Consider the following 25,535-nt stretch of genomic DNA (forward strand, 5'->3'; position numbering starts at 1 on the left):
ATGAGCTTAAAGAATAAAAAAATTAACTTTATTGTGGTAGGCAAATATGAGGTTTCATCTCCTTATCCTACACCCACTATGTTGTTTCCTGTTTGTCTTTCAAGGCAGACTTTGCTCTCCAAAGTTGGATTAATGGCTCTGAATACATCCTAATGAATGAGCTTTTCTGCAAGCATTTATCAACACACTATCTGAATCCTTCACCAATATTAATTAATTTATCCATTATTTATGGATTTTGTTGAGACCTATGAAGGCTGAAAGCAAAGGCTGAAAGCAAATTTGAAAATCTCCTCTCTCCACTGTCTCCCATAATGACAAATCAAGCCCCGTAGGGGACTGAGAGATCAGGTGGTAAAGCTGTGAGTCTTTTTATTTCTGGAGAGAGCATGAGAGACACAAAGCTGAACTATACTGTCCATACTCTTCTGGTAAGTGACAAGAGAGACTAGTGGGCAGAGCAGAAGAAGGGAGAGGAAATTGGGGTACACATGAAATCTGGAAAAATGGGTCAATGGGATAAGAACATATTCAGTGGAAAAGGAGCAAGCTTAATTTTTGTTTTTATGTTTGGTAGGTTTATACATCAGTGCTTTCTCCTGAAAAGAGTTTGTTGGGAGGGCAGAACCCACAAACAGATCTGCATATTCCCATCCCAGAGACTTTTCCCCAGCTTTACACTGGAAGAATATCAAAACCTTTCAAGATTTTTTTTTTTTTTTTTTAATTTTAATTTCTGAATCTCTGCTGATGCTTAACTGAGGAGATTCAAAGACTAAGAGACTAGAGTGCTCTCCTTCCCCAAAGGACATGCAGGTGCTCTTCTCTTGGATTGTTTTGATGTGTCTCACGTATCAAGCAAATGGCTTACTTGATTTCACAAATTCCATCCTTACAGATTTCATATTTATAGGAAAAATTTGCTTGAACAAACTGCATTTTGTATCTGCATTTTCTAAGAAAAGTTTGTCAAACATTTCCAGAACAGCTATACTGAAGAGGATCTGAAAGTTTAAGTACCTGAATATCATCCAGTCCATGACTTTGCTTTTTTCCCAGAAGAAAAAGGAGGAGGAAGCCTAAACTGAACAGACTATATAGATCCACTAGACTGGATCCACTAGGCTGGTTTTTTTTGTAACCTAGCATGCCAGCATTTCTAGTGCACCATCTGGTCTTTCAGGAACTGAGCTCTCATTTTTATGCTGTACCTGTGAATTCAATCATGTTTTGATCACTGACTGTGATAGGAACACAAATGTTTGTCTTCAAACCTATATACTATCAACTGCTTTTGTAACTCTTTTATTATTTTAAAATTCCTTTCTGCAAGATGTGCCCTAAAGCTCATAGACGATACTGGGAATTTTTCCTGACTGAGAAGCAATTCTAAAACTCGGGTTTCAGAAATATTAAAACAGTGTAGTTTAAGTGTTTTTGCTGACACTGTAGAACACTGTCAGTGCAATCATTATTTTTGCTGCAGCCATAAAATGCAGTCTTCATAGGTATAGTGTAACTGTTAATGATGTAATGTTTGTTTTGCCTGGGCTAGTAGTAACCAAATATATTTCTCTTTAATCAGTTTAGACTCCCACTGAAAGTTACACTTTTGTTAAAGAAAACTAATAAGTATGCAAGGAACCGTATTCTTATTTTTGTACAGACTTCATACAGAAGCAGAGGAATATATATATATATTCTTTTTTATTGTTTTTTTCCAAGAAGTGTGTGCTGGACTAGCCATTACTAACTCCCTGGGCCTTTTCTCAAACATTTAGAGATTAGATTTCTTCCTGGTAGGTGAACAAAAGCAGGTATTAACAATTCATGGCACCTACGTTTATTTTTCTCAATAGCTCCTCTGTTCATACTTAACATGCAGAAGGTATACACTGTCTGAAGAGGAAAGCCAACGTTAGAGGCAAATATAATGTCATTCTATACAATTGTTCTTCTTCAAAATGATGCTATTACAGGTGCCATTACACCTGGTGATTGTGGTATTTTGTCTTTGTGTTATCTGAGATCACTTTCTTCTCATGTCAGTTGCAATGTGTTACGATGGGTATAGAAAATATTCTAATAAGAATAACATTTTATAGGCAGCTTGTGGATGGAAGAACAGTGCGGGCTTTTTTTTCATTGTAATGTCAGTTCTCTTGAATTCCTGACTGGCCAATTATTCCAGCTCTACTGGAAAGCAGACCAGGCGTTAGAATACACCTTGAGAAGTTACGTCCCTATCTGTCTGAAGTCCACCGTGGTGCCCTAAGGCTAAGCTGTCCCTTCATTTCCACTCCTTGCTTCCACAGTGGGGACCAGTAAATGAATCAAACTCAGACCATAAATAAGAACATAAGACAGTTGAAAAATATGCTGTAGATTCATAGCTGCTACGGACTCAGGTAGTTTCTCCAAAGTCAAAGGAAAAACAGATATTCCTGTGAACAGAATACCTGATGCTACGCGTCTCCTTTTCTTCTCAGTCTTGTATGTTTTCTTATGGCTCTGGCAAGAAAAATCCTAAGCTTTAAAATTCTAAATTTATTCCTTTTCAGAGAATAATTTTTTGTGGCAAGTCTGAGGAAAGCTCAGCAAATTTTCTTGCACTTCAGTGTTTGCAAGAGAGCTATTCTTACTCTTACTGACATTAAAGACATGAGTCAGGCTCCTCCTGCTCCTTATCTTGAAGCTCTTGCAGTATCTACTAAACTCTGTAATAAATCCTTGAAGTATATGTTTTTCATCCATTGATTTTGTACCTGTTTTGCCTTTCATATCTTAACTGCATTAGGCCAGAAACTACATATTTATTTTTTCTAATCTCTGGCTCTGAGTAATCTTAAATCTTGGAATATCCACAAGTGGATTATGCCTTCCCAGTGCATAAAAGAAGGTAAATCTGTATGCAAACTCATTCTTGTACCTCCTCCATGGAACAAACTTGCTGTTTGCTCAACCATTCTGTGATGCTGTGATTCTGAACTGTCTGGGGAAGAAAAGACAATGCAGGTTAGGTTGGGTTACAACGCCTGTGCAGTCCCTGAATAATGAAAAAAATTGTTGTGGAGCACATACATGTTTATGAGGGGCAGATCACTGAAATTGCTGGGATAATGTAAAGGTCTTCATAAATTAACTCACTGAAGTTACTTATGCTTTTTTTCACTTTCAACCTAATCTTCACCACAATTCTTATTTTGGGAGCATATGATTTTTTAGGAAGTCCTTTTGGAAATGACAGAGTGCAATGCATGCTTGCATGTGATAACATTCCTGAAACAGGTTCCTGTCTGAACAGTGGCATGACAAGTCTGCCTCTTGGCTGCTCTGTCTCATGTTGGACTTAGTTAATGTATGCAATTGAATAAAGACCTAAGATGAACTCTGCTGCAACTCATTCCTTCCCTACTAAATGCTACTATGTTCAGCATATGTATATACTGAAAAAAACCCTAGTCCATTGTGTCCAGCTGTGTGAAGCTAGTAATGGTTACCATTAGCCTGCTTAGTCCTCCTGAGTTCTTATTGTGTGAGATGACATGTTTGTACTTAGAATCATAGAATCATTAAGGTTGGAAAAGACCCTTAAGATCATTGAGTCCAACAGTTAACCTAACACTGCCAAATCCACCACTAAACCATGTCCTCAAGCACCACGTCTACTGTTCTTTTAAATACCTCCAGGGATGGAGAATCAATCACTGCCCTGGGCAGACTGTTCCAATGCCTGACTACCGTTTTGGGGAAGAAGTTTTTCCTAATATCCAACCTAAACCTCCCCTGGCGCAGCTTGAAGCCGTTTCCTCTCGTCCTATCCCTTGTTACTTGGGAGAAGAGACTGACCCCCACCTCGCTACAGCCTCCTTTCAGGTAGTTGTAGAGAGCAATAAGGTCTCCCCTCAGCCTCCTCTTCTCCAGACCCCAGCTCCCTCAGCCACTCCTCGTATGACCTGTTCTCTAGACCCTTCACCAACTTCATTGACATTCTATGGACATGCTCTGGCATCTCAATGTCCTTCTTGTAGTGAGCGGCCCAAAACTGAACACAGGATTCCAGGTGCGGCCTCACCAGTGCCGAGTACAGGGGCACTATCACCTCCCTGGTCCTGCTGGCCACACTGTTCTTGATACAGGCCAGGATGACACTGGCCCTCTTGGCCACCTGAGCACACTGCTGGCTCATGTTCAGGCAGCTGTCAACCAACACCCCCAGGTCCTTTTCTGCCAGGCAGCTCTCCAGCCACTCCTCCCCTAGCCTGTAGCGTTGCATGGGGTTGTTGTGACCCAAGTGCAGGACCTGGTACTTAGCCTTGTGGAATTTCATACAGTTGGCCCCCGGCCCAACGATCCAGCCTGTCCAGGTCCCTCTGTAGGGCCTTCCTACCCTCCAGCAGATCAACACTTCCACCCAGCTTGGTGTCGTCTGCAGACTTACTGAGGGTGCACTCTATCCCCTCATCCAGATCAGCAATGAAGATATCGAACAGGACCAGCCCCAGCACTGAGCCCTGGGGAACACCACTTGTGACCGGCCGCCAACTGGGTTTGACTCCATTCACCACCCCTCTCTCTTGCCTCGGCCGTCCAGCCAGTTTTTAACTCAGCGCAGAGTGCACTTATCCAAGCTGTGAGCAGCCAGCTTCTCCAGGAGAATGCTGTGGGAGACAGTGTCAAAGGCCTTACTAAAATCCAAGTAGACAACATCCACAGCCTTCCCCTCATCCACTAAGCGGGTCACCTTGTCATGGAAGGAGACCAGCTTAGTAAAGCGGGACCTCCCTTTCATAAACCCATGCTGGCTGAGCCTGATCCCCCAGTTGTCCCACACGTGCCGTGTAATGGCACTCAGGATGATCTGCTCCATGACCTTTCCCAGCACCGAGGTCAGGCTGACAGTCCTGTAGTTCCCCAGATCCTCCTTCTGACCCTTCTTGTAGACAGGCGTCACATTTGCCAACTTCCAGTCATCTGGGACCTCCCCGGTTGACCAGGACTGCTGATAAATGATGGAGAGTGGCTTGGCAAGCTCCTCTGCCAGCTCCCTCAGTATCCTTGGGTGGATCCCGTCTGGCCCCATGGACCTGTGAGCATTCAGGTGGAGGAGCAGGTTGGCGACTGCCATCTCTTTGACAAATGGGGCTTCATTCTGCATCCTATCTCCATCTCCCAGCTCAGGGGCCTGAAAACCCCGAGGATGACCGGTCTGACTATTAAAGACTGAGGCAAAGAAGGCATTAAGTACCTCAGCCTTCTCCTCCGCCTTCGTGGCAATGTTTCCCTCCACATCCAACAAGGGAGGGAGATTCTCCCTGGCCCTCCTTTTGTCACTGATATATTTGTAGAAACATTTTTTGTTCTCTTTCACGGCAGTGGCCCGTTTAAGCTCTAGCTGGGCCTTTGCCTTTCTAATCTTCTCCCTGCATAACCTCACAACATCCTTGTAGTCCTCCTGAGTCGCCTGCCCCTTCTTCCAAAGGGGGGAAGCTCTCCTTTTTTTCCCTGAGTTCCAGCCAAGGCTCTCTGTTCAGCCAGGCCGGTCTTCTTCCCCACCTGCTTGACTTACGGCACATGGGGATGGCCTGCTCCTGCGCCTTTGAGACTTCCTTCTTGAATAACATCCAGCCTTCCCGGGCTCCTTTGCCCTTCAGGACTGCCTCCCAAGGGACTCTGTTAACCAGACTCCTAAGCAATCGAAAGTCTGCCCTTCTAAAGTTCAGGGTAGCGGTTTTGCTGACCCCCTTCCTTACTTCTCCAAGAATCGAAAGCTCTATCATGTCATGGTCGCTGATCCCAAGACAGCCTCTGACCACCACATCACCCACCAGGCCTTCTCTGTTCGTAAACAGCAGGTCCACTGGGGCACCTCCCCTGCTTGGCTCGCTTACCAGCTGCGTCAGCAAGTTATCTTCCACCCACTCCAGGAACCTCTGAGACTGCTTTCTCTTTGCTGTGTTGTATTTCCAGCAGGTATCTGGTAAGTTGAAGCCTCCCACGAGAACAAGGGCTAGAGATTGTGAGACTTCAGCCAACCGCTTGTAGAAAACTTGTCTGTTTCCTCATCCTGGTTGGGTGGTCTATAACAGACTCCCACCAGGATATCTGCCTTCTTAGCCTTCTCTCTGATCTTTACCCATAAGCGCTCAACCTTATCATTAACATTGTTGAGTTCTAGACAGTCAAAATGGTCTCTAACGTACAAGGCTACCCCACCACCTCTCCTTCCTTGCCTATCCCTTCCAAAGAGCTTGTAGCCATCCGTTGCAGCACTCCAGTTGTGTGAGTCATCCCACCATGTTTCCATGATGGCGACCACATCATAGTTTTCCTGCCGTGCAATGGCTTCCAGCTCCTCCTGCTTATTGTCCATGCTGCGTGCATTGGTGTAAATGCACTTCAGCTGGGCTATAGATCTCTTCACCAACACAGGCATACCACCCCTAGACTCATCCCTAGCAAGCCTGGTTTTATCTCCTTCCCCCTTCGCATCTAGTTTAAAGCTCTCTCAATGAGGCCTGCTAGCTCCTGAGCCAGAATCCTTTTCTCGCTTTGTGACAGGTGAACCCTATCTGACTCCAGCAAGCCTGGTACCATGTAAACTGCCCCATGATCGAAAAAAACAAAATTCCACCACTGGCACCAGCCTCTGTGCCACATGTTAATGAGGTGGGTCTTCCTGCCCCTTTCCGTATGCCTCCTGGCTACTTATGGGATGGAGGAAAACACTACCTGCGCTCCTGATCCTTCAAGTAATCACCCCAGTTCTATAAAGTCCCTTTTTGATCATCTTTGTGCCTCTATGAGCTACCTCATCACTGCCAACTTCAATGTACTGAGATAAAATATCAAAATCCTTTTGGTAATTCTTGCAAAACACAGTAGGTCTGCTGCTGATAAACAAAAATGAAACTTATTGCTTATTACAGAAGGAATTGCTAGTTATCATTTCTCCTGTCATCTTTTCTTTCTGGAAACCATACCCTGTAGACAACAAACATTGCTAGTGCCGGCTACCCAGAAAAGTTTCACAGTTGTGCCGCTTCCACCTCTTAGTGAGATCTTTATATTGCCTGTTTCTTTGTTAGTAGTTCACTACCCAACTCCTCATCTGAGATTAGTTTACAGTGATTATTTTAGTGGTGGAACTGATTGTTCATCCAGTGACGAAACAATCGTCCCAGACTATTTCCAAGGAGGAAAAAAATTTAAATAATAAAAAGAACGGCTTTTCTTCGGACTAGCAGGAAATAAAGGCAACAGGGATAACAGGAAAGATTAGGGTTGGAAAGAGAGGGCAGGAGAGGGAGAACTGAACAAAGGATTGAATGTTTGGCTTCGTGGTGCTTCCTGCAGTCCTGTGACTCCTTAGTTCTGCTTATGTTAGTGCTGTTGTCCTGCCTGTTCACTTTTGTTTAGGAAGGGTTTATTTTCTCCAATGGTTTATCTTGTGCAAGCAACTCATCTACGGGCCAAATTGAGAAAAAAGGAGGGGCCAAGAATGTACAGGCAGCAGAGGGGAGAGAGAAGGGTTTGACTGCTGACACCAGCCTGGGTCACTATAAACTGTGGTGGCACTTCATGCACTGCGAGAAGAGCAGGAGAACATGGCCCTGCACAAGTTCTGTGTTACTGAGTTATTTGCTAAGGTCTGATTTTCCATGAACATCATTGATCTAACTCCAAACTCCAGAAAAATATTCCCTTTTGCACTGCAGATATAGCATATAGGAATAAAGAAACAACACAGGCCAAGAAGGTCAAATGCACCTCCTCTCAGTACTGGTTACACAACTGTGCACTACAGCTGAGCAGCAAGTGGTCACCATGTGAGATAGGTTCAGGTGAGATTAACAGAGTCTCAGTAGCCCTGACAGACTATGAGTGCGGAAACACTGGGGTTGATGGTAATCCTTTTTTGCAGTCTTAGTTACACATTATGCTCCTCTAGGAAGAATGTCTGGATCTGGAAAAGGTCATTGCCAGGGGAAGGAGACCATGCCTCCTTGAGGAAACCAATTGAGCCTGTCCAGACAAGGGGAATTTCTGGGGGTCACAGGCTGTGGTGGACAAGAAGAGGGTTAGAGACAGACCATGGAGGTCTTGACCAGGAAAGGTAGGGTCTCCCCAGACACCAGAGTGAAGTGGGCATTGTGAACCTGCAATAAATGAACTGAAGAAGCACGGATCTGCTCACAAGGACAGTGCTGGCAGAAAAGTTGTGTGTGAACCCTTTGTATTTCTACTATCTGACCTAATCATTCTGGCTTTCCTTACAAGGTGATTTTTCCTAAATCATATTTTAACAAAACCTGGCTTACTGAACTGAAATGCCTTTTGCGCTTTGGGGGAAGTAGGCTGTAGGAGGAAGTTTACCTAGATCAGTCTGAAAGTCCTGGCTGACCTAGCATCCTAACATGATCCCAACTGATAGTGAAGAAACAGAAACTCTGTGTTTGTACCAGTGTTGTAATGCACCTTCAGGTCTAGCTTTGCCAGTGATTCAGACCAAAGACTTGCTAAAGAGTGTACAGGCTCCCATGCAGCCCGTGTATCCTTTCCATAGAAACAAATAACATACAACACCAGAGTGTTTCCACATCATATCTGGGATACAGGTGGGCTGTGTTTCTGGATTTGGCCTCTGGGAAACACTCCTGCATCCCCTTGTTTAGATACAGCCAGCGCCATCAGAAACATCTCCAGCTTGAAGAAAGATGGATACTGGGATGCACATACTGTGCACTTTGCAGAATGAACCCAAAGGCTCTTCTCTGGCATGGCAAGAGAAATCACTTCTGTGTTACTTGGGATTTTGGGGAAGAGGGGAGGCAACTTATTTCTGCAAGACAAAACTTGTAGAATATCTTACTTCTACAGCAAAGTTAACAAATACACAATTCAGAATTTTGCCAGAGATCACATGGGTGAGGTAGCTGCCTAGGAGAAAAGAAGAAGAAATCTGATGCCTTAGCATGTGTAATACATAATGCATGTTTCCAAGCTGAATGTTTTCCTCTAGCCCTGAACAAAGAGGTTGCACAAGAAAGGGGATCATTTTAGTTATATTCTTTTGCTCTGTCCACCAAGATGTTATCTTGAATTTAAAGAAAAACTATGCCAGAGGGTGTGTTTTTTAAAAAAAGAAACAATCTTTTTCTTCTACATGTCATCAAATAACTTTAATAATCTTTTTAAGTGTAATTCAGGGATCATATAAGCATAAGGCAGTTTCCAAGTGCAAAACTCATTCTGACCAAACCAGGCCATGAAATAATACAGTGTTATTTACCGATGCCTTAGGAAAATGAGCACTTTAAAATCTTATTTTAAAAATGAAGTCTGCATGCTAAAGAAAGATAAATTTAGAAGAAAAAAAAACAAACAACCAAACAAAGCAAAGCTTGACCATCCTAATTTTAGAGTAAAGAAAGCCTATAAAGAATAATAACTCATTGGTGAGCTACTGATCCAGGGCAAAATTGAGATAGCTGGTGGAAGAAAGACTGATTTGGTGACCTCTTTTGAAGGAAAGGAGAAAAATCTTGTCACATGAACAGGGTGCAAAGTGAGAAATATCTTCAGTCTTTGATGATCATTTTCACGGCCTGGGCAGCCCCTGAGCTTTGCTTGGAGAAGATGGCAATGAAGGTCAGAGTTAGGTGCATGGTTGTGCCCATGCCGATTTGTAGTCACATTTGAAGTGAAAAAAGTTTTTTCTTGATTACAGTGACAGAGATATGCTGAGAAGATTGTTGCTTCTTTTAAAGGCTGAGTGGTTATTGCTGCTGCAGTTGACCAAGCCCAAACTGTGTGTGTGTGTGTGTGTGTGTGTGTGGCCAAAGTGCCATGGGACACACAACCCCACAGCAGCCAAGGTCTTACAGAAGACCTCTGGAAGCCCACAGCAGAAGTGTGAAAACCAAGTTACTCTGCTGCCCTGGTAAGCTGGTGCATATAGTGACAACCTGCTTGTGCTTAATGGGAGCTAGACAGGGGAATCAAGGCTAAAGTAAAGCAATTGTTTAATAACTGAACAAGGTAAACAAAATTTGGTCAGTCTTTGATGCACAATGGTGGGGGAACTTTGGGCACAAGGCCACTCATACTGAAGTAATCCTGTCAATAAAGCCAACGCTGGCTAGGAAAAAGTACTAAAAATAACAAGTTTGGGTCGTGTAACAATACAGGGAGAAATGAGGAAAACGCAAATAGGAACATGCTGTTGGGAGGAGCTTGGAGGAGGTATAGCGAGGGTGCAATGATGGCAAAAATGTAAGTCTGAACTCAGAAAGAATAGGGAATAAGTTTTAAAATTAGGTAGGGAAAAAAATTAAAAGAGTGGATCCTTAACTGGCAGAAGTGTGGATGCCAACAGCCAGCAGTGATGTCGACATGCATGCCCCAGGTCATCAGGATGCCAGAGGGACCGCCTGCGATACAGACATGCTGTCCAGACTTAGTGTAGAGGGAAAGAGATTTGCACTTCCATACTTACAGAACTGTAATTTAGTAGTGCTCAGGTATGTGATTCATTAGACTTAAGAGCTGTAATTAACAGCTTTGTAGTCAAGCATAATAGTCTACATTATTAGATAATTGTTATGATTGCTGAGATCATTTATTCTTTTGCTGCTCTACCAATTTCCTCATGGTTTGCTCATTAATCAATAAACATCTTAATCATTTGGCATCAGTTACACTGCACTTAGCTGTGGGAGTGTGGCGCCTTGGCTGCAAAGGGGTGTTGGAAAGGATGTTGTCTTTTGGCAGCCCCTGGGGCTAAATGTGTATCACTCTGGGGGATCAGATATGTCTCACAGAGCAATTGTCTTCTGATGAGGTCCACCTTTGCTATGGTACCTCCCACTTGGCTTCCAGAGTCAGGGACAAGCAGAACCTAGTGCTTGGCAAAGTAAGACCAAGCCCTCCTCTCACTATTTAAAAGACTTGTGCTGCTCTTAAAATGAAGATGTCTTTTTGCCATGAGCGAACTTCAGCTAATGATACATTTGGGAATGAACGTTAGCTGTCATGCAAGGCAACACACAAATGAAACCCCAGTCGCTTCTTGCTCCTCAGGCAGCATTTTGCAGCATTTCATTCAAGATCAGATGCTACTTTATTCTAGGGACTCTTGTATCAACTGCTGTAATGATGGTTGCCCTATGGACTTTCATAATAGTAGCTAGAGAGGGGAACTCAGTGGGACGTGAAGTGGCTCTGCTGATTTCACTTGGCTTTTGCTCATATTTGTTAGCCAGGAGATGACCTGTTCTGTCTTTACATGCTTACTTACACTCCTTAGAGTCTCAGTTATGCTCCTCCTGAGTTAAAATTATTCCACAAATATAAAACTTGTGTTACCTGTGTTAAATGCTTCAGTCAGGTTTTTTTTTTCTGCTTTTAAGGACTTTTTTTTTTAACAAATGAGAATTAATTTTAAATACTTTAAAATACTTTAAAGACTTTAAATACATTTAAAGAAAGACTTACAATTTGTGATTTATAAAAAGAACAAAGGATGGGACAATGACAGGGAAGAGACATTTGGGAAAATGAGAACTAGAGCTGCGATTTTGCTATAGGCTGGCTGCCCATAATTTCCTTTCTACTAGATGTTCTTGGGATTATAGTGTTAGGACCCCTAACTTGTTGCATTGAGTATCTTCTTTTAATATTACTTACACTGAAATTAATAAGTAAATGTATATACAATGCTGATTTGAATGCATGCTTTTGCCTTACTTTTGGGTGCTTTTAATGTTTTGTATGCAGTTAGGAAAAAACCACCTTTAGCCAAAAAAAAAGTGTACTGTTAGCAGCAGCAGTCTCAGGTAAGCACATGTGAACTCATATTCTGCTTTAGCCTCTGCTGTTTGGATTTTGTGCATCCCTTTTAAATCCATAAAGGCCAAGAAAAGAGACGAGCTGTGAGGTTTGTGCTGTTGTCTAATAACCTGGAGCCATTTTGGATCAGATGGCAAAGTGATGACCACGGCTACCAAGGTGTTTATGCAGAGACCAAAATGAGAGGCAGAACAGCTAAATGTGGCTCCAGTTTGAATGATGAATCTTTTGATGTGGTGTGCCAACATGGGGTTTTATCTCATCTCTTTTTCATCCAAAGGGTTTTTCACGTGCAGTCTTTAACTTTTGATTTCAACGCACCGTTCAGTGTGCCATCTGCCTCGTACCACATGTTGCCATCTGCCTCATACCACTTTGTACCTGAACCCCCCAAAATGGAGAAATGATCCTTGCTGGGCAGCTTCATTTTAAATTTGTTTTCTATGCAGAAGCAGAGTCAGTCCAGATTTACAGTTACATAGTTGAAAGTGTCTCAGTAGTTAATTAGTGACTTAGTGACTTCATTTATTAACTATAGATCGGCTCATAACCAGTGGCTGGTGGAGAATGTTCACAACTAGATCATACGCACAGTATAAAGACATCAAGAATCTCATCAGGAGTGTTATCACAAAGCTCTGTAAACTTTTGGAAGTCTTTTTCTTATTTCTGCATCAAAAAGAAGAGTTTTCATAAAGTAGAAGAAAAAAATTGCTCACATTTTAAAGTACTTATAAGAAAAGTGCTGACTTGTCATTATCCTTCAACAACGTGTCTGTTTTTCACTCATCTGTAAAGATAATAAAAGTCTGGAGTCTGTATAACAAGAACTGCTCTTAATGAATGACATTTGCATAGTGTGCATTTGGTATCCTTTATAATTCTTCAAATTCTTAATGTAATTTTTGGTAACAAAAGGAGATACTTATTGTATAAGATGTGACAGTTATTTGTTTCTACTAGAATGAGGATCATGGATAAATTGTGTACAGATTTTCTTTTTATTTTTGTGTAAATACTAAATCATATACAAAAACTTCTTTTCTTTAACACAGAAGCAGAAGCAAATAACATCCTTGCCCTTTAATCCAAAAGGTTGTCCAGAAGACAGTAAACTTTGCCTTCCAGAACTGCATTTGTAACTCTTAGTTCATACTTTTTCTTAGCTAAAATACACATGCCATAAAATTGAGAGCTTGGCCTGTCTACTTACAATCAATGAAATACTTCAACTCATGCATGACCTAGCTCTGATATGCTATCAGACTTAGGCAGCTTCTCTGTTTGTAGCTCTCTTAAATATGTAAAAGAGCATAACTGCTTTCTTTCAGTGAACCTGAATCTCTGAAAACCAGTACCTTCAGGAAGCTCACTTTATCTTTGGATGGATTCATTTTAGGACAGCCTTGCTGCATAACAGTATTTCGAGCAAAAAGCTTGAACTCCCCCAAATCACAGCTGAGAAGCACATGTTGGATGGTTGATTGGGATAGCAGCAGAGCTGCATCAATCATCAGACCAAACCTGAGGCTAATTTGTAGGCTGAACAAGTTGTCCATGCTGACTTAGCATAGGTAAGATTAATATACTGTTTCATATCCCCAGGACAGATAGTTTCACCTTTCTTCTCATTTTTCATCTATCTTCTTAATCCTTTAGAGCTTTGTTTCCTACCCCCGCTTATTGGTAGAGCTGTTATAACCCACTCTTTTTCCACCTTTAATTCAAGAGAGGCTGACTTTCACCTCTATCTGGGGGCTTCACTGTATCTTATACAGCTCTTGAGACCTCCTGCTGAGCAAGCAATCACTGCAGCACATCAGGAGGAGATTCAGCCCTCTGCTGCTCTTAAGAAAATGGCTGAAATGTACTGATCACTCCTTCCTCTCATTGTGTGCTCGGATCTAGAGAGTCCTTTGTATTCATGCTTTGAAATCCCTACATAGGAGCCACAGGACCAATGCTGAAATCACTGAAGCTTTGCTACTTTTGGCTAGTTAGCTTTTTGTCCATAGTTACATGCGGGTAAAGGGGAATGTTTCAATGACTTTTTAGCTGAATAATATTAGTTAGTTGGGAAGACTTGTGTGATCCAGACTGGATTTGGGGCAGGGGGAGCTAAAGGGTCTTGGCTGGGGAGACGTGATGTGCAGAAAAGCAAGGAGGAAAAGGGAGCTACCCCTGGGTTGTAAAGATCAGAAGTATTAAGTCCTAGGTCTCCCAAGTTCAGAGATGAGCTTTAAGCCTGAGTCTTTCTTAACAGAGCAGAGTGCCTGGATTTCGTATCTCTTTCCTCCCACTGAAAGAATATGGATTTACTGCTACAGAACGGATCAGTCCCCAAATCTACTATTCTATGACTAAGGAATTTAGGATGAGTAGGGACCTCAAATTCCCACATGAGCTGTGATGACCATAACTACCCCATGGAACACTGGCTGCTGAAGCCCTTGTCCTCATCCTTTGAGATGGCAAATCATTATTAAGATGAAATTAACAAAGTCATTTGTCCAGTAAGAATGGGTTAACAGTAGCTTTTACACTAATCAAACAATACTATGTGACTTACAGTCAGCTCCCGCAAAATCCTGATGATTTCAATGGGAGAAAGATTGGTAGAGTGGGATTTGTTTTAAAGTACTAACCAGATAGGTGAAATCAGTTAAACAACTTGCATAGCTTACACCTGCTGTCTTTAGTCAATACCCTAGAGGGCTGTTTGTCCCATCCTATGATAGTTGTTTGACTTTATCTTTCTCTGTAAAAGCCTGATTTCTTTACTGATTTAAAAGGACCCTGGCTGACTAGATCAAACTAATTCATAACTCCTGGAAATTTCCAGCATGATGCACTTTGATCCAGCTCCTAAAGAAAGCAGCAAGTCTTAAAAAGGCCTTTACAGGACAAAGCTTTAGTGGCCACCGTAGCAACCTATCACACCCTGGACCAGCTGTAATTCAGTAAATCCACAGAGGCTGGTTCTCCTCAGAGTTATCACCTGGGTGTAATGACAGACCTATGTCACCAGAAAGGTACTAGCATGAGAAGAGGAATTGTTCATGTCTTTGTCTCCTAACCACAATCAAAAGAATACATTTTGTTTCTTCTTTTTTTTTTTATTTTCCCATCTTTATTTATTACTCCAGTCTGTTCCCATCATACAGAGCAGAGATGTTGAACCTTCATTGAGCAATACTGGATTCAAAGACAAGAGCAGGAAAATGAAGTGGAACAGACCTCTACCCTCAAAATGAGCATTGACTATTACTTCTGCTAATAAAGCTGACTAGCTACTCAGGGAAAAACTGTTATGATTTGCAAGGTGTCGTGACAGGGATATTTGTTACCCAGCCTAAAGCTGTTGTGAGGCATTGCTGCTTAGCCTGGCAAACCCTTCCTCCAGCAGATGGCATTCGTAGCTCATTTCTCCCCAATATGCACCAAAATCACACTGAGGATGCCTGTGCCCAGTCAAAGCTCTCTTGGTTCTGATCAGTGTGCACGAATGCCTGTTTCAGCTATACACTAAAAATGCTAATCCAAGCATCAGCTTCTTATAAAATAATAAAGGAAAAAGGCTATAAAAGGCAGCTGTTCTGAAAAATTTGAGCTTTTTGTCTTAAAAGAAAAGCCTTGGGCTGCTATCTTTTTTATTTTCTCTCTATTATAATGCCTGCCAAGTGGATTTTCAGGAAAATAAAAACAGGTCATCAAACTGACGTGTATGTGTGCACGTGTGCTACTATAAAATAAAGATACTTTGCCCTTTTTTTGTCTTTCTCTAAGCTAGGGATTCCCTGCTGAATCTTACTTTATACAACACATGAAGTCCCAGGAAAATTCATTGCCTTGGAATAGATGGCATATTAATCACAAGAAATAATAATAATAATAAAAGTCACAGATTATGGTACATTTACTCTTTGTACCCTGATAGATAATGACAAAGTCCCTTCTGAGCTTCCATCAAGGCCTACTGTGTTGTATTTCTCTCAACAGGCTCCATGCTGACAGGATTGCACATACTAATTAAGGTCTTGCAATAGGCAAAGTGAATATTACTACTTCTGTGGAAGTTTTTCTAGTCCAAGTCTGGTTTTTCTAGTCCAAGGACTCTGGAAATTGAAAACAAAGGACTAATCAGTGGCTACAACTTGTGACACATATGGAACTGTGTCGTGGTTTAACCCCAGCCAGCAACTAAGCACCACGCAGCCGCTCGCTCACTCCCCCCCCAGTGGGATGGGGGAGAGAATCAGAAGGGTAAAAGGGAGGAAAACTCGTGGGTTGAGATAAGAACAGTTTAATAATTGAAGTAAAATAAATTAGAACAGTTAAATAGGCAAAGCAAAAAAAACCCGTGCACGCAAACAAAACAGAACAAGGAATTCATTCACTACTTCCCATGGGCAGGCGGGTGTTCAGCCATCTCCAGGAAAGCAGGGCTCCATCACGCGTAATGGTTACTTGGGAAGACAAACGCCATCGCGCCTAATGTCCCCCCCTTCCTTCTTCTTCCCCCAGCTTATATATACTGAGCATGATGTCATATGGTATGGAATAGCCCTTGGGCCAATCTGGGTCAGCACTCCCCCTGGCTGTGCCCCCTCCCAGCTTCTTGTGCACCCGGCAGAGCATGGGCAGTTGAAAAGTCCTTTACCACTGTGAGCGCCACTTAGCAACTACTTAGCAAGAACAAAACGTCAGTGTATCCTCGACATTGTTCTCATCCTAAACCCAAAACACAGCCCCATACCGGCTACCAAGATGAAAATTAACTCTATCCCAGCTGAAACCAGGACAAACTGTGTATTAAATCATCATCCTAAAACATTTTGTGCCATTTGTTACTATCACCTTCTAATAAATATTAATTCAGCCTCCCCATTTTGTGAGAAAAACAAACACTTATCGTAGACATGATTCATGCACACAGAGAGGCAAATGCTCAGAACCCTGTCAGATTCAAATTAAAAACACCAGAAAGCATAATTTAACCAGAATAGCTGCTGCACCAAGTGAATATAGAGTGAGGAAAAAATTATCCCAAGCTTTAATCCATCTACAATTTGCTGCACCTTATTTAAAGATAAGAGTATGTGCAAAGTATGTTCTTAATTACAAATGTTCTTATCTATGGTGTCTCAAACTGTTTTAGTGTTTTTGAATACTGAGTAAAAGAAGTTCCCAGGTATGCTTGCATCAAGGAGTAACACAGCTAGGGAAAGATGTGCAGTGGTATTGCAGAGCATGGTACTTTGGTGAAAGTAATAGCCGACTAAGGAAACTACTAACGTAATACAGGGACTTGCTATTGTCCAACATTGTTTCAAATCTATCCCTCTGTGCTACTGGCTGAGAACTATTGGCAGCTGCTGGACATTTATGTGGTCTCTGTGAATTGAGTTGGCCTTAATTAAGTTTTTGATGCAGATGTCAGGGTTGCAGAGAACAGCAAAACAACTGGCAGTGGCCAGCAATTTCCTGGCAGAAGCCTCAGAGAAAGGAGAAGCCTTGGGGAGTTAGAAGCTAGGCTGCTAGTCTTATGCTTGAAGGAGCTGGATGTTGTTCCTTTGCATGTCATGCCTTCTTCAGCTGACCAGGCATAAGCCATTTTACATTTCTTTGCTTTGGCTCCTGACTTAGAGCTTGCCCATATTAATGCTTCTTTGCTTGAAAGGGATTCACTGACTATTTTTCTGGTCCAAGACACTGTAATTCCTATTGTGAGTACCTCATTCTGTCTAGATGGGAGAGTTCCCAGGTCAGGAGGAAATTACACGTGGCTATTATACTTAAAAAAGGAAGAGAAGACCTTGGTTTCCAAGACCTTTCTACAGCATCAGTTTTGCAAACTCAAAACAGGTGCCTATGTTCTTGAAAAGATGGGATCAGGTTATTTTACGTCAGTTTTTATTTACCATTTTCCCTTAATAATGAATACGATTAGAGGGCAATATAAAATGTTTGGAGACTGGAGGGAAATTTTCAATGATTTAGTTCTGGCCCAGAAGTCATCAACAACTTGCAACCAAATAATTCACCTGTCTTTTTTTTGTCATTCTGTTTTACAAAAATGTAAAAATGCACTAAGTGTTGTTGTAGTTGGATATTGGTGGAATTACTCGCACAGTAGTTTTCTATATGTTGCAGTCTGTACTCATCTTGAAGGCCCACCCTAATCCTAACAGCCCCTGGTAGAATTTGTCAGAGGTCAGAGTCATTTAACTGCTGAATCTTCAGAGTTTTGCCATTAACTTTAATTCATGCAATATCCAACCTTTGGCTAGTGGCTTTATGTGATTTTTTTTTCTTTTTCCCCTGGTGATAAAGAAGATAACTATAGACTAACAAAATTCTAGCTTAGATGCCAGGCTGAAAATGACTGTCTTGACAAACTGGATATAAACTGGACTATAAATCAAATGACTTAGGCAACCTGGGAGCAACATCTCATTTATACTCTTCAAGTGACAGTTTCTGAGCTGCCTAACAAAAGTTTTTGCAGCTGCTTTAGCATGTTCACGATCCAGGATGGAAGGAAAGACATTCTAAGCCTGGTGAAAGACTTTCAGAGAGGTCAGAGAGATGCTTCTCCTCACATGCCTTTGTTAAGTCTAAAATTACAATGTTAGATTTCCTTCACTTATTTTCTATTTGTTGTGTATACGGAATATGTTTGATTCATATGATAATTGAAATGTTTGAAACATCGGGAATTTTCTGTCTTCCAAAAAGGAGACTTGACAAAGGCTGTCACATGCCATTTGGAGGTCATTACCCTTGAGAACGTGAAGAGACAGCTGTCTTCTGCATTTCTGCTGTACTCTTTGGGGTAAATAACTGGCCAGCCTGTGATCTCCGTATATTCTAAGCTTTTTCCTCTCTCAGCTTTGAATCTACCTTTTCCTCTTTTTCATGCAGCCTTGCTTTACAAAAGATGTTTTCCCTACAAGACAGAGACACCTTTGCAGTTGCTGCAGTAATTGCAAAGCCCTTGTTAGAATATTCTGATAATGATTTGAAGCTGGTACCAGTTGGGAGGAGTTTCTTTTCCCTTACTTCTCTGAACAGACCTTTCAGGGTGAGTAAATTGGTACAGAAACTGCTTTTTGCTATGTCTGCTGTTGATGTATTGCTTTCTATTGCTTTTCTGTTTTCAGCAGTTCATTTGCAGCCTGTACTTCTGATTTCTTTCCTGGATTTATGTTATCATTAAGTTAATTAGAGTGGCTGTCCCTTATTTCCTTAGAGTCTGATGCTGAGTGGCATTTATCGAGGGCTTCTCCAAAATGCTCTGCCTTCTCTGCTTTTTTGACAGGGTGAGGTTTAGAGGCTTTTTGGTTCTACCCATTTGTAAGCATTTTTTCTTCACTGCTTTTGACTGATCCATTTGTTCTTTTGTAATTTCCACCTGGAGTTTCACTCTTCCCACAATACTGTGCTTTCCTATCATAGCGGTGTTCGCTTCATTTTCTATTTGCAGTGTAACTCCATTTATCTCTTCTTCCATTGACTCCTCAAATTTGCTGCTTGCTTATACTTGTCCTCTGTTTTGTCTGATACTTGCCTGATCTCAGCATGGGGATTCATCCTGTCACCACATTTTCTTCCCAGTAAGGTCTCTTGGCTTATCAAATTCTTGTTCTGCCTCTGTTGGTGTCCAGCTGTGACTGCAGTGGTTTGAGTCACACTGTCTCTGAACATTTCTCTCCATTTTTCTTCCATTCCACTCTGTGTTTTACATTTCCCTGCTCTGATGGTGCCTTGAATCTGTTCTTCTAGTCAAAGGAGAAATCTCTGTGTACTGTGAATTTTGTGTTGCTTCTTTTTCTTGTTCTTAATTACTTATTTTCATTTACATTCTTACTTCATTTTAGCTGCTCAGTGTTTCCTGGCATTTTGCACAGATGACCAGACTGGGGAAATAGTACAACTGTGGTTCATATGATCACACGTTTTGGTATCTGCTAAATTCTGTGATACTTATTTTTTTTAATGAGAGGAAAGAGTATTTTCAGCTCTACAGTTTGGGTATAAAGCACAAATTAAAAGTTCTTTAATTTATGCAATTAATGATTTCTAGCCATTGTCTCTTGTTCTGCCTTTAGTTGCCATACTGGGTTCTAGCACAAGACTTATCTCAAGAAGTTGTATTTTGGGGGTCTGTCACTCCCATGCCAGAGGTGATTTTAAAACTTTTCTTTGTTCACACTTTGAACATAAAACAGCATAGTATGTACAGTGTTTAGAAGCCTTGTTTGAAATCTCATATTTGTCTTATAGATTCATAGGTTTACAATTGATGACTGACTTTTTCCACAACCTGTTATAACAAGAGCTCCTCCAATGCATGCTGCTTTTCTCTGTGGGACAGGGTTAATACAGTGTTTCTTCTCTTGTGTCTGACCCCATCCCACCAGCTTGGATTTCAGGTCACTAGTTGTCCATCTAGCTCACGATGACTCTAGTTTCTGATTTCTGAAACCTCCTTTTCACAACCAGCAATTACAGAATCACAGAATCATTAAGGTTGGAAAAGACCCTTAAGATCATCGAGTCCAACTGTTAACCTAATACTGCCAAGTCCACCACTAAACCATGTCCTCGAGCACCACGTCTACCCGTCTTTTAAATACCTCCGGGGTGGAGACTCAACCACTGCCCTGGGCAGACTGTTCCAATGCCTGACTACCGTTTTGGGGAAGAAGTTTTTCCTAATATCCAACCTAAACCTCCCCTGGCGCAGCTTGAAGCCGTTTCCTCTCGTCCTATTGCTTGTTATTAGGGAGAAGAGACCGACCCCCACCTCGCTACAGCCTCCTTTCAGGTAGTTGTAGAGAGCAATAAGGTCTCCCCTCAGCCTCCTCTTCTCCAGGCTAAACAACCCCAGCTCCCTCAGCCGCTCCTCGTGTGACCTGTTCTCTAGACCTTTCACCAACTTCATTGACGTTCTATGGACATGCTCTGGCATCTCAATGTCCTTCTTGTAGTGAGGGGCCCAAAACTGAACACACTGCTCGAGGTGCGGCGTCACCAGTGCCGAGTACAGGGGCACTATCACTTCCCTGGTCCTGCTGGCCACACTATTCCTGATACAAGCAGGGTATGCATTTCTTTCCCAGCCAGCACAAGTATTTCCTGGGTCCTGATTTTTGGAACTGGCCTCTGCAAGGAGTGGTTGAGGACCACTTGCTTCTTTTTGCAAGAAAAATCAGTGACACGGGGTGTGAGGCTAGGGTGGTTGGTGAGCCTCGTGCCAACCTGCTCACCATCTCCAACCTTGGTGCTGCAGCTGTGGGGATGTGCCCTGAGAAGGCCAGGCTGCCTGCTCTTCTGACGATCCTGCCCCTTCAGCTTGTGTATACTTGGGTTAGACTGAGCGCTGAATTTCACATTTCACTCTCTCCTTGCTCGATATTTTAATGAGTGGCCACATTTCTCCACTAATAATAGTGGCATGCATGTATTTGCCATATGCAACTTCAAAGGACTAGAAAACTGGACTCAGACTTAAAGCACACGTGTATTTTTAAGAATTTTTCTAGGGAAAGACCAAGCTGGGAAAATTCTTGAAGTAAAGGTATGTTTCATTGAAGAGTTCTGAGCATGTAAAACAAGAATTAAAAAGAAAATGGTTTTGTGATTGTAACTCAAAAAAGCTTGTTGCAAACACAATAATCTTGTAAATATATTGCCTGGGCATCTAGAGATGTTTAGAATGGCATATTACCTTTTTTATTCTTTTTTTGTTTCGACCCTTTGTAATATCTTGTGTAGTCTGATTCATACCATACAGAAAAAAAAAAATAATGAATGGTGAATATCCTTGTTTTTCTTGTCATGTAATCTTCACCCTTTTTCTAAACAAACACTAGTCAAACCAATTGTAGTCAGTGATGTACAAATAGATTTCCCTCTCTATCAATATAATTTTGCTGTGAACTATGCCATTATATTAATTTGAATTTTTATTCACTCTCTTCTTTTTTGGAAATGCTTAGAATCTGATTAAATAATAGGAATAATAATAAGAATAGTAATTATATTCTCTAGGATAGATGAATTATCTAAGAATTGTGCATTAGCCATGGCACTTATTGTATTTGAGGTTTAGAAAGGAAAATGGAGACTTACAATTATTAGTTAAATTATTTATGTGGTTATAAATAACTAAATCAATAAAATATCTACTCATTGGAGCAGTGCAGGATAAAAGAATTTCAGAAGCAAAATGGATCTGTCATAGCCGTTTGGATGTTAATAACCAGCTTCAGCTTACACAGCTGTGTTGAATGGCTGGCTGTTTTACCATATCTGAGCTTTGGGAACTCACCAAATAATTGAACAATACATTGAACTTCTGTAATTTTTAATTGCCAGCTAACTGCTATTTGCACAGCCATTTCAATTACTAGTGTATATGGGGACAAGAAATCGTAAGACATGTATTTAAGCCACAGCTTCCCCTGCAAATCCATCTAACTGAAAACCTTCTGTTCTGGGAAAATATAAATCTCCTGTGGGTATTTTCATGGCAAATGTACTACCGTGAACGACTTTCTCTAAATGTCTTCTTAAAAATTAATTCACAAATCAAGATAGAAGGAGTTGAGAATAATACAGGAGACTGACCTACAAGCACAAGTTTTTTGCAAAGAATTGAAGGCTTCCTTGAGAAGAGGATGCTTATCCTCTGGTCTTCTCTATGGACTATTAGTAGAGTCATTCACAGACACTAATAGACACCATTCTTAATATGCATTAAGCTTTCCTGTAACTGTGTAGGCAACAGTTCCATACTAGTGTTGATTTCCTCCCTTGGTGTAGACACCAGTGAATCAAAAAATGCTGAGAAGAAAGCAAAAGCTGGGAAAATAGCAGCTGCTTAGAAATTCATGAACCTGTGGCTAAGGGAGACCACCTGAATGAGTATTAAAGGAGTCAGCTGTTCTTCCTATTATTCAAATGCAAAAAGTGAATTTAAGTGCTCAGATTCCGCTCATGACAAAGCAAGTCAATATCAAGCTTGTTCTCCTTTTTCTAGTGTCTAACATCACTCATTTGCTGCTGGTCTCTCCTTTCCATTATTCTATTTCCTTTCCCTTCATTTTCCCTTATTTGCATCTACATTTCTAGTTCCGTCCTCTCAGAAATGCGCTTTCCCCAGAGCCCACTGACATCTTCTTCTGTGCATTCTTTTAAAGAAAAGAAAGAAACAAAAAAAAAAGCAAGTGTGTTAATTTTAAAAAATAAATTTTAGGAAGTTTTCTGCTGAATTTCCTCACCACTCCCAGCCTTCTTAAATTTTCCATTGTTCTTTTTTTTCCGTCTTTAGTTAACTGATTTTTTTTTCCTTAGGTTGCTTGTACTTACCTTAAGTAGATAGCAGGGAATGCACAATGAAATTTATGCTGCTAAGGACAAATGCAGCTGAACCATTCATAAAGGGGGTTGCAGTAGCAGTTAACTGACTAAGTTTTCCTGTCTAATGCTGCCAGACCTAATGCTTCAGAGGCTGTGATGCCGTTTTCCTTCCATGGTGTGTGCTCCATTCCACATTCTCCTCAGTATTTGCCAGTAGTCAGACATGATGCATCTGAAGAATACTGCCTTCTGTATAGCGAGGTGTAAATTTTGTGAGTATTAGACCTTTAAATGTATCCTTGTTAAATAATGTCCCATAATGTATGTATGAATAATAATTAGAAAACAAACCAGCCAGGAATTATGAGATTCTATATTAAATCATAATATAGTCCTTCCCAGGGCTGTTCTTGTTGCCAGCAGATTTAGCTGCAAATTTACACAGCAATACCACTACATTTTCTGCTTTGTAAATCTTGCTAACGGGTAATGGGGTTTGTCAACTCCCGAGAAGCCACAAGAGCTAAATTTAAGGCCCAGCAAATTTATCTAAACAGATATACATCAGTGAAAGCACTTGCTGAGTGTGTATTCTATTCCCGTTGATACAAAAAAGGCAGGAGTCAGACAGAAGATTTTTCCTTCAAAACTCAGTATGTGGGCCAGAAGCAAGAAAAAAAAAAAAAACCAAACCAAAACATTTTAAGGCAATCTTTTAATCACAAAACCCCTTGCAATGACAACAGTGAGTCAGGGTTTGGTTAACTGAGTTGGTCTGGATCAATGAAGTCTAAATAGGTGGGATTCTTCCATTCTGTGTACATTAAAATAAAAAAAAAAGGGACATCCAAATCCTGGAACCTGGCGTCTGTATCTGGAGAGCATTAATATGTGAAACATTCTAAAAAAAAAACTCAGTAAGCAGGTGCAAATTAGGTAAGAGCCTCAAGAAAGATACAGCTGTGTTTCCCCCTGCTGCTAGATTACTTTGTGTTAATCTCTGTGTTTCTGTCTCTTTTTCTCACTCTTGCATGTTATAAAAACAACAAGCAAGTTTTAGGTACCACAGCAAGTCACACTAGCTAGTGATATTTATCGCCCTTATTTTATGTTTCTATAAAAACTATCTTAAAACTTACATACAAGAAAAACAATGACACCTTCAGAGAAACAGGCAAAGATTAAGTTATTAAGTTTTCATTGTTTGCCTAAATGGTTTACACAGAAGTTAAGAGCATCTGATTGTTGCTCAGCAACTTTGAAAATACAGCAGTTAATTAGATACTTCTGCACATGTTTAGAGAACTAAATTTAGGCTGCCATTTATTTAAAGTGTCGTTCATACTCTTTCCAGTTGAGGTTTCTGCATTTATGGATGATAAACTACTAATGTGTGATTGTCTTTATTGTGGGTGTTTTTCAACCTCTTGTTCAGATGGGAAAAGCTAGTTCAAAACAATGGTTTTAGCTGCTTACTGAAGCCTGACAGAACTTACTTAAATAGTAAGCTGTTTCTTTTGTGAAGGCACATTTCTTTTCTTTTTTAATTGTGATAGCATTTAAATACCTCTGCTTAGAGTTTCAGAAGAACCTTGGAAATGCAATGGTAGATGAAACAAAGTACGAGAAGGGGAAAAAAGTGGTTTCCAATCTTTTTGTGATTCTTATATCCCGGGATAAATCTACATATCCTTATCTCCATAACAGAGTTGTTCTAGTTTGATAGTGTCTCTCTGCTAATGACTGGAACTAAATACTTCATAGGAAGTTTATGAAATTATAATATGTAGGCACTCTAGGATTCACTGTCCACTTTAAAAATCCTTTGCTAGTCTCTTTACTTAATGGTTGACCTCTGTAAGGATATGTGTTTCTTCTGAACATTCTTTGGAGTAATTCAAGCAAGGGTCAGATACATTCTGAAGGTAATTACCCATGTTATCTTCAAAATTCTTTTTTAATTTGAAGGTATCTCAGTCTGTTTTCACATGCACAGGTGGAAGAAGTCTATTAGGGGAAGAAATGTAGGTTTTTTTCACCTGAATGCTCAAGGCTGCCACACAAATTCGTAGTGGCTGCAGGGTTGGCAGGTAAAGTCAGAACAGAGTTGTGCAATGTGGTGGCTGTGCTTCAAAATTGCTGTGGTACTCTACTAAAGTTATGTAAAGCTATTGTAGCATCAAAAGGAAATTTTTACCAATAGAGGCCTTAATTAAGATACAAAGATAAGATCCAAATAAACAGCAATACTTTTTTTGCTGTGACCCTGGATGTTGCTGCTTATCCCCAACAGAATTTTCTAAAGCATATAAGTTAAG

This window comes from Platalea leucorodia, assembly GCF_965183815.1.
Source record: "Platalea leucorodia genome assembly, chromosome: Z".
NCBI classification, from domain to species: domain Eukaryota; kingdom Metazoa; phylum Chordata; class Aves; order Pelecaniformes; family Threskiornithidae; genus Platalea; species Platalea leucorodia.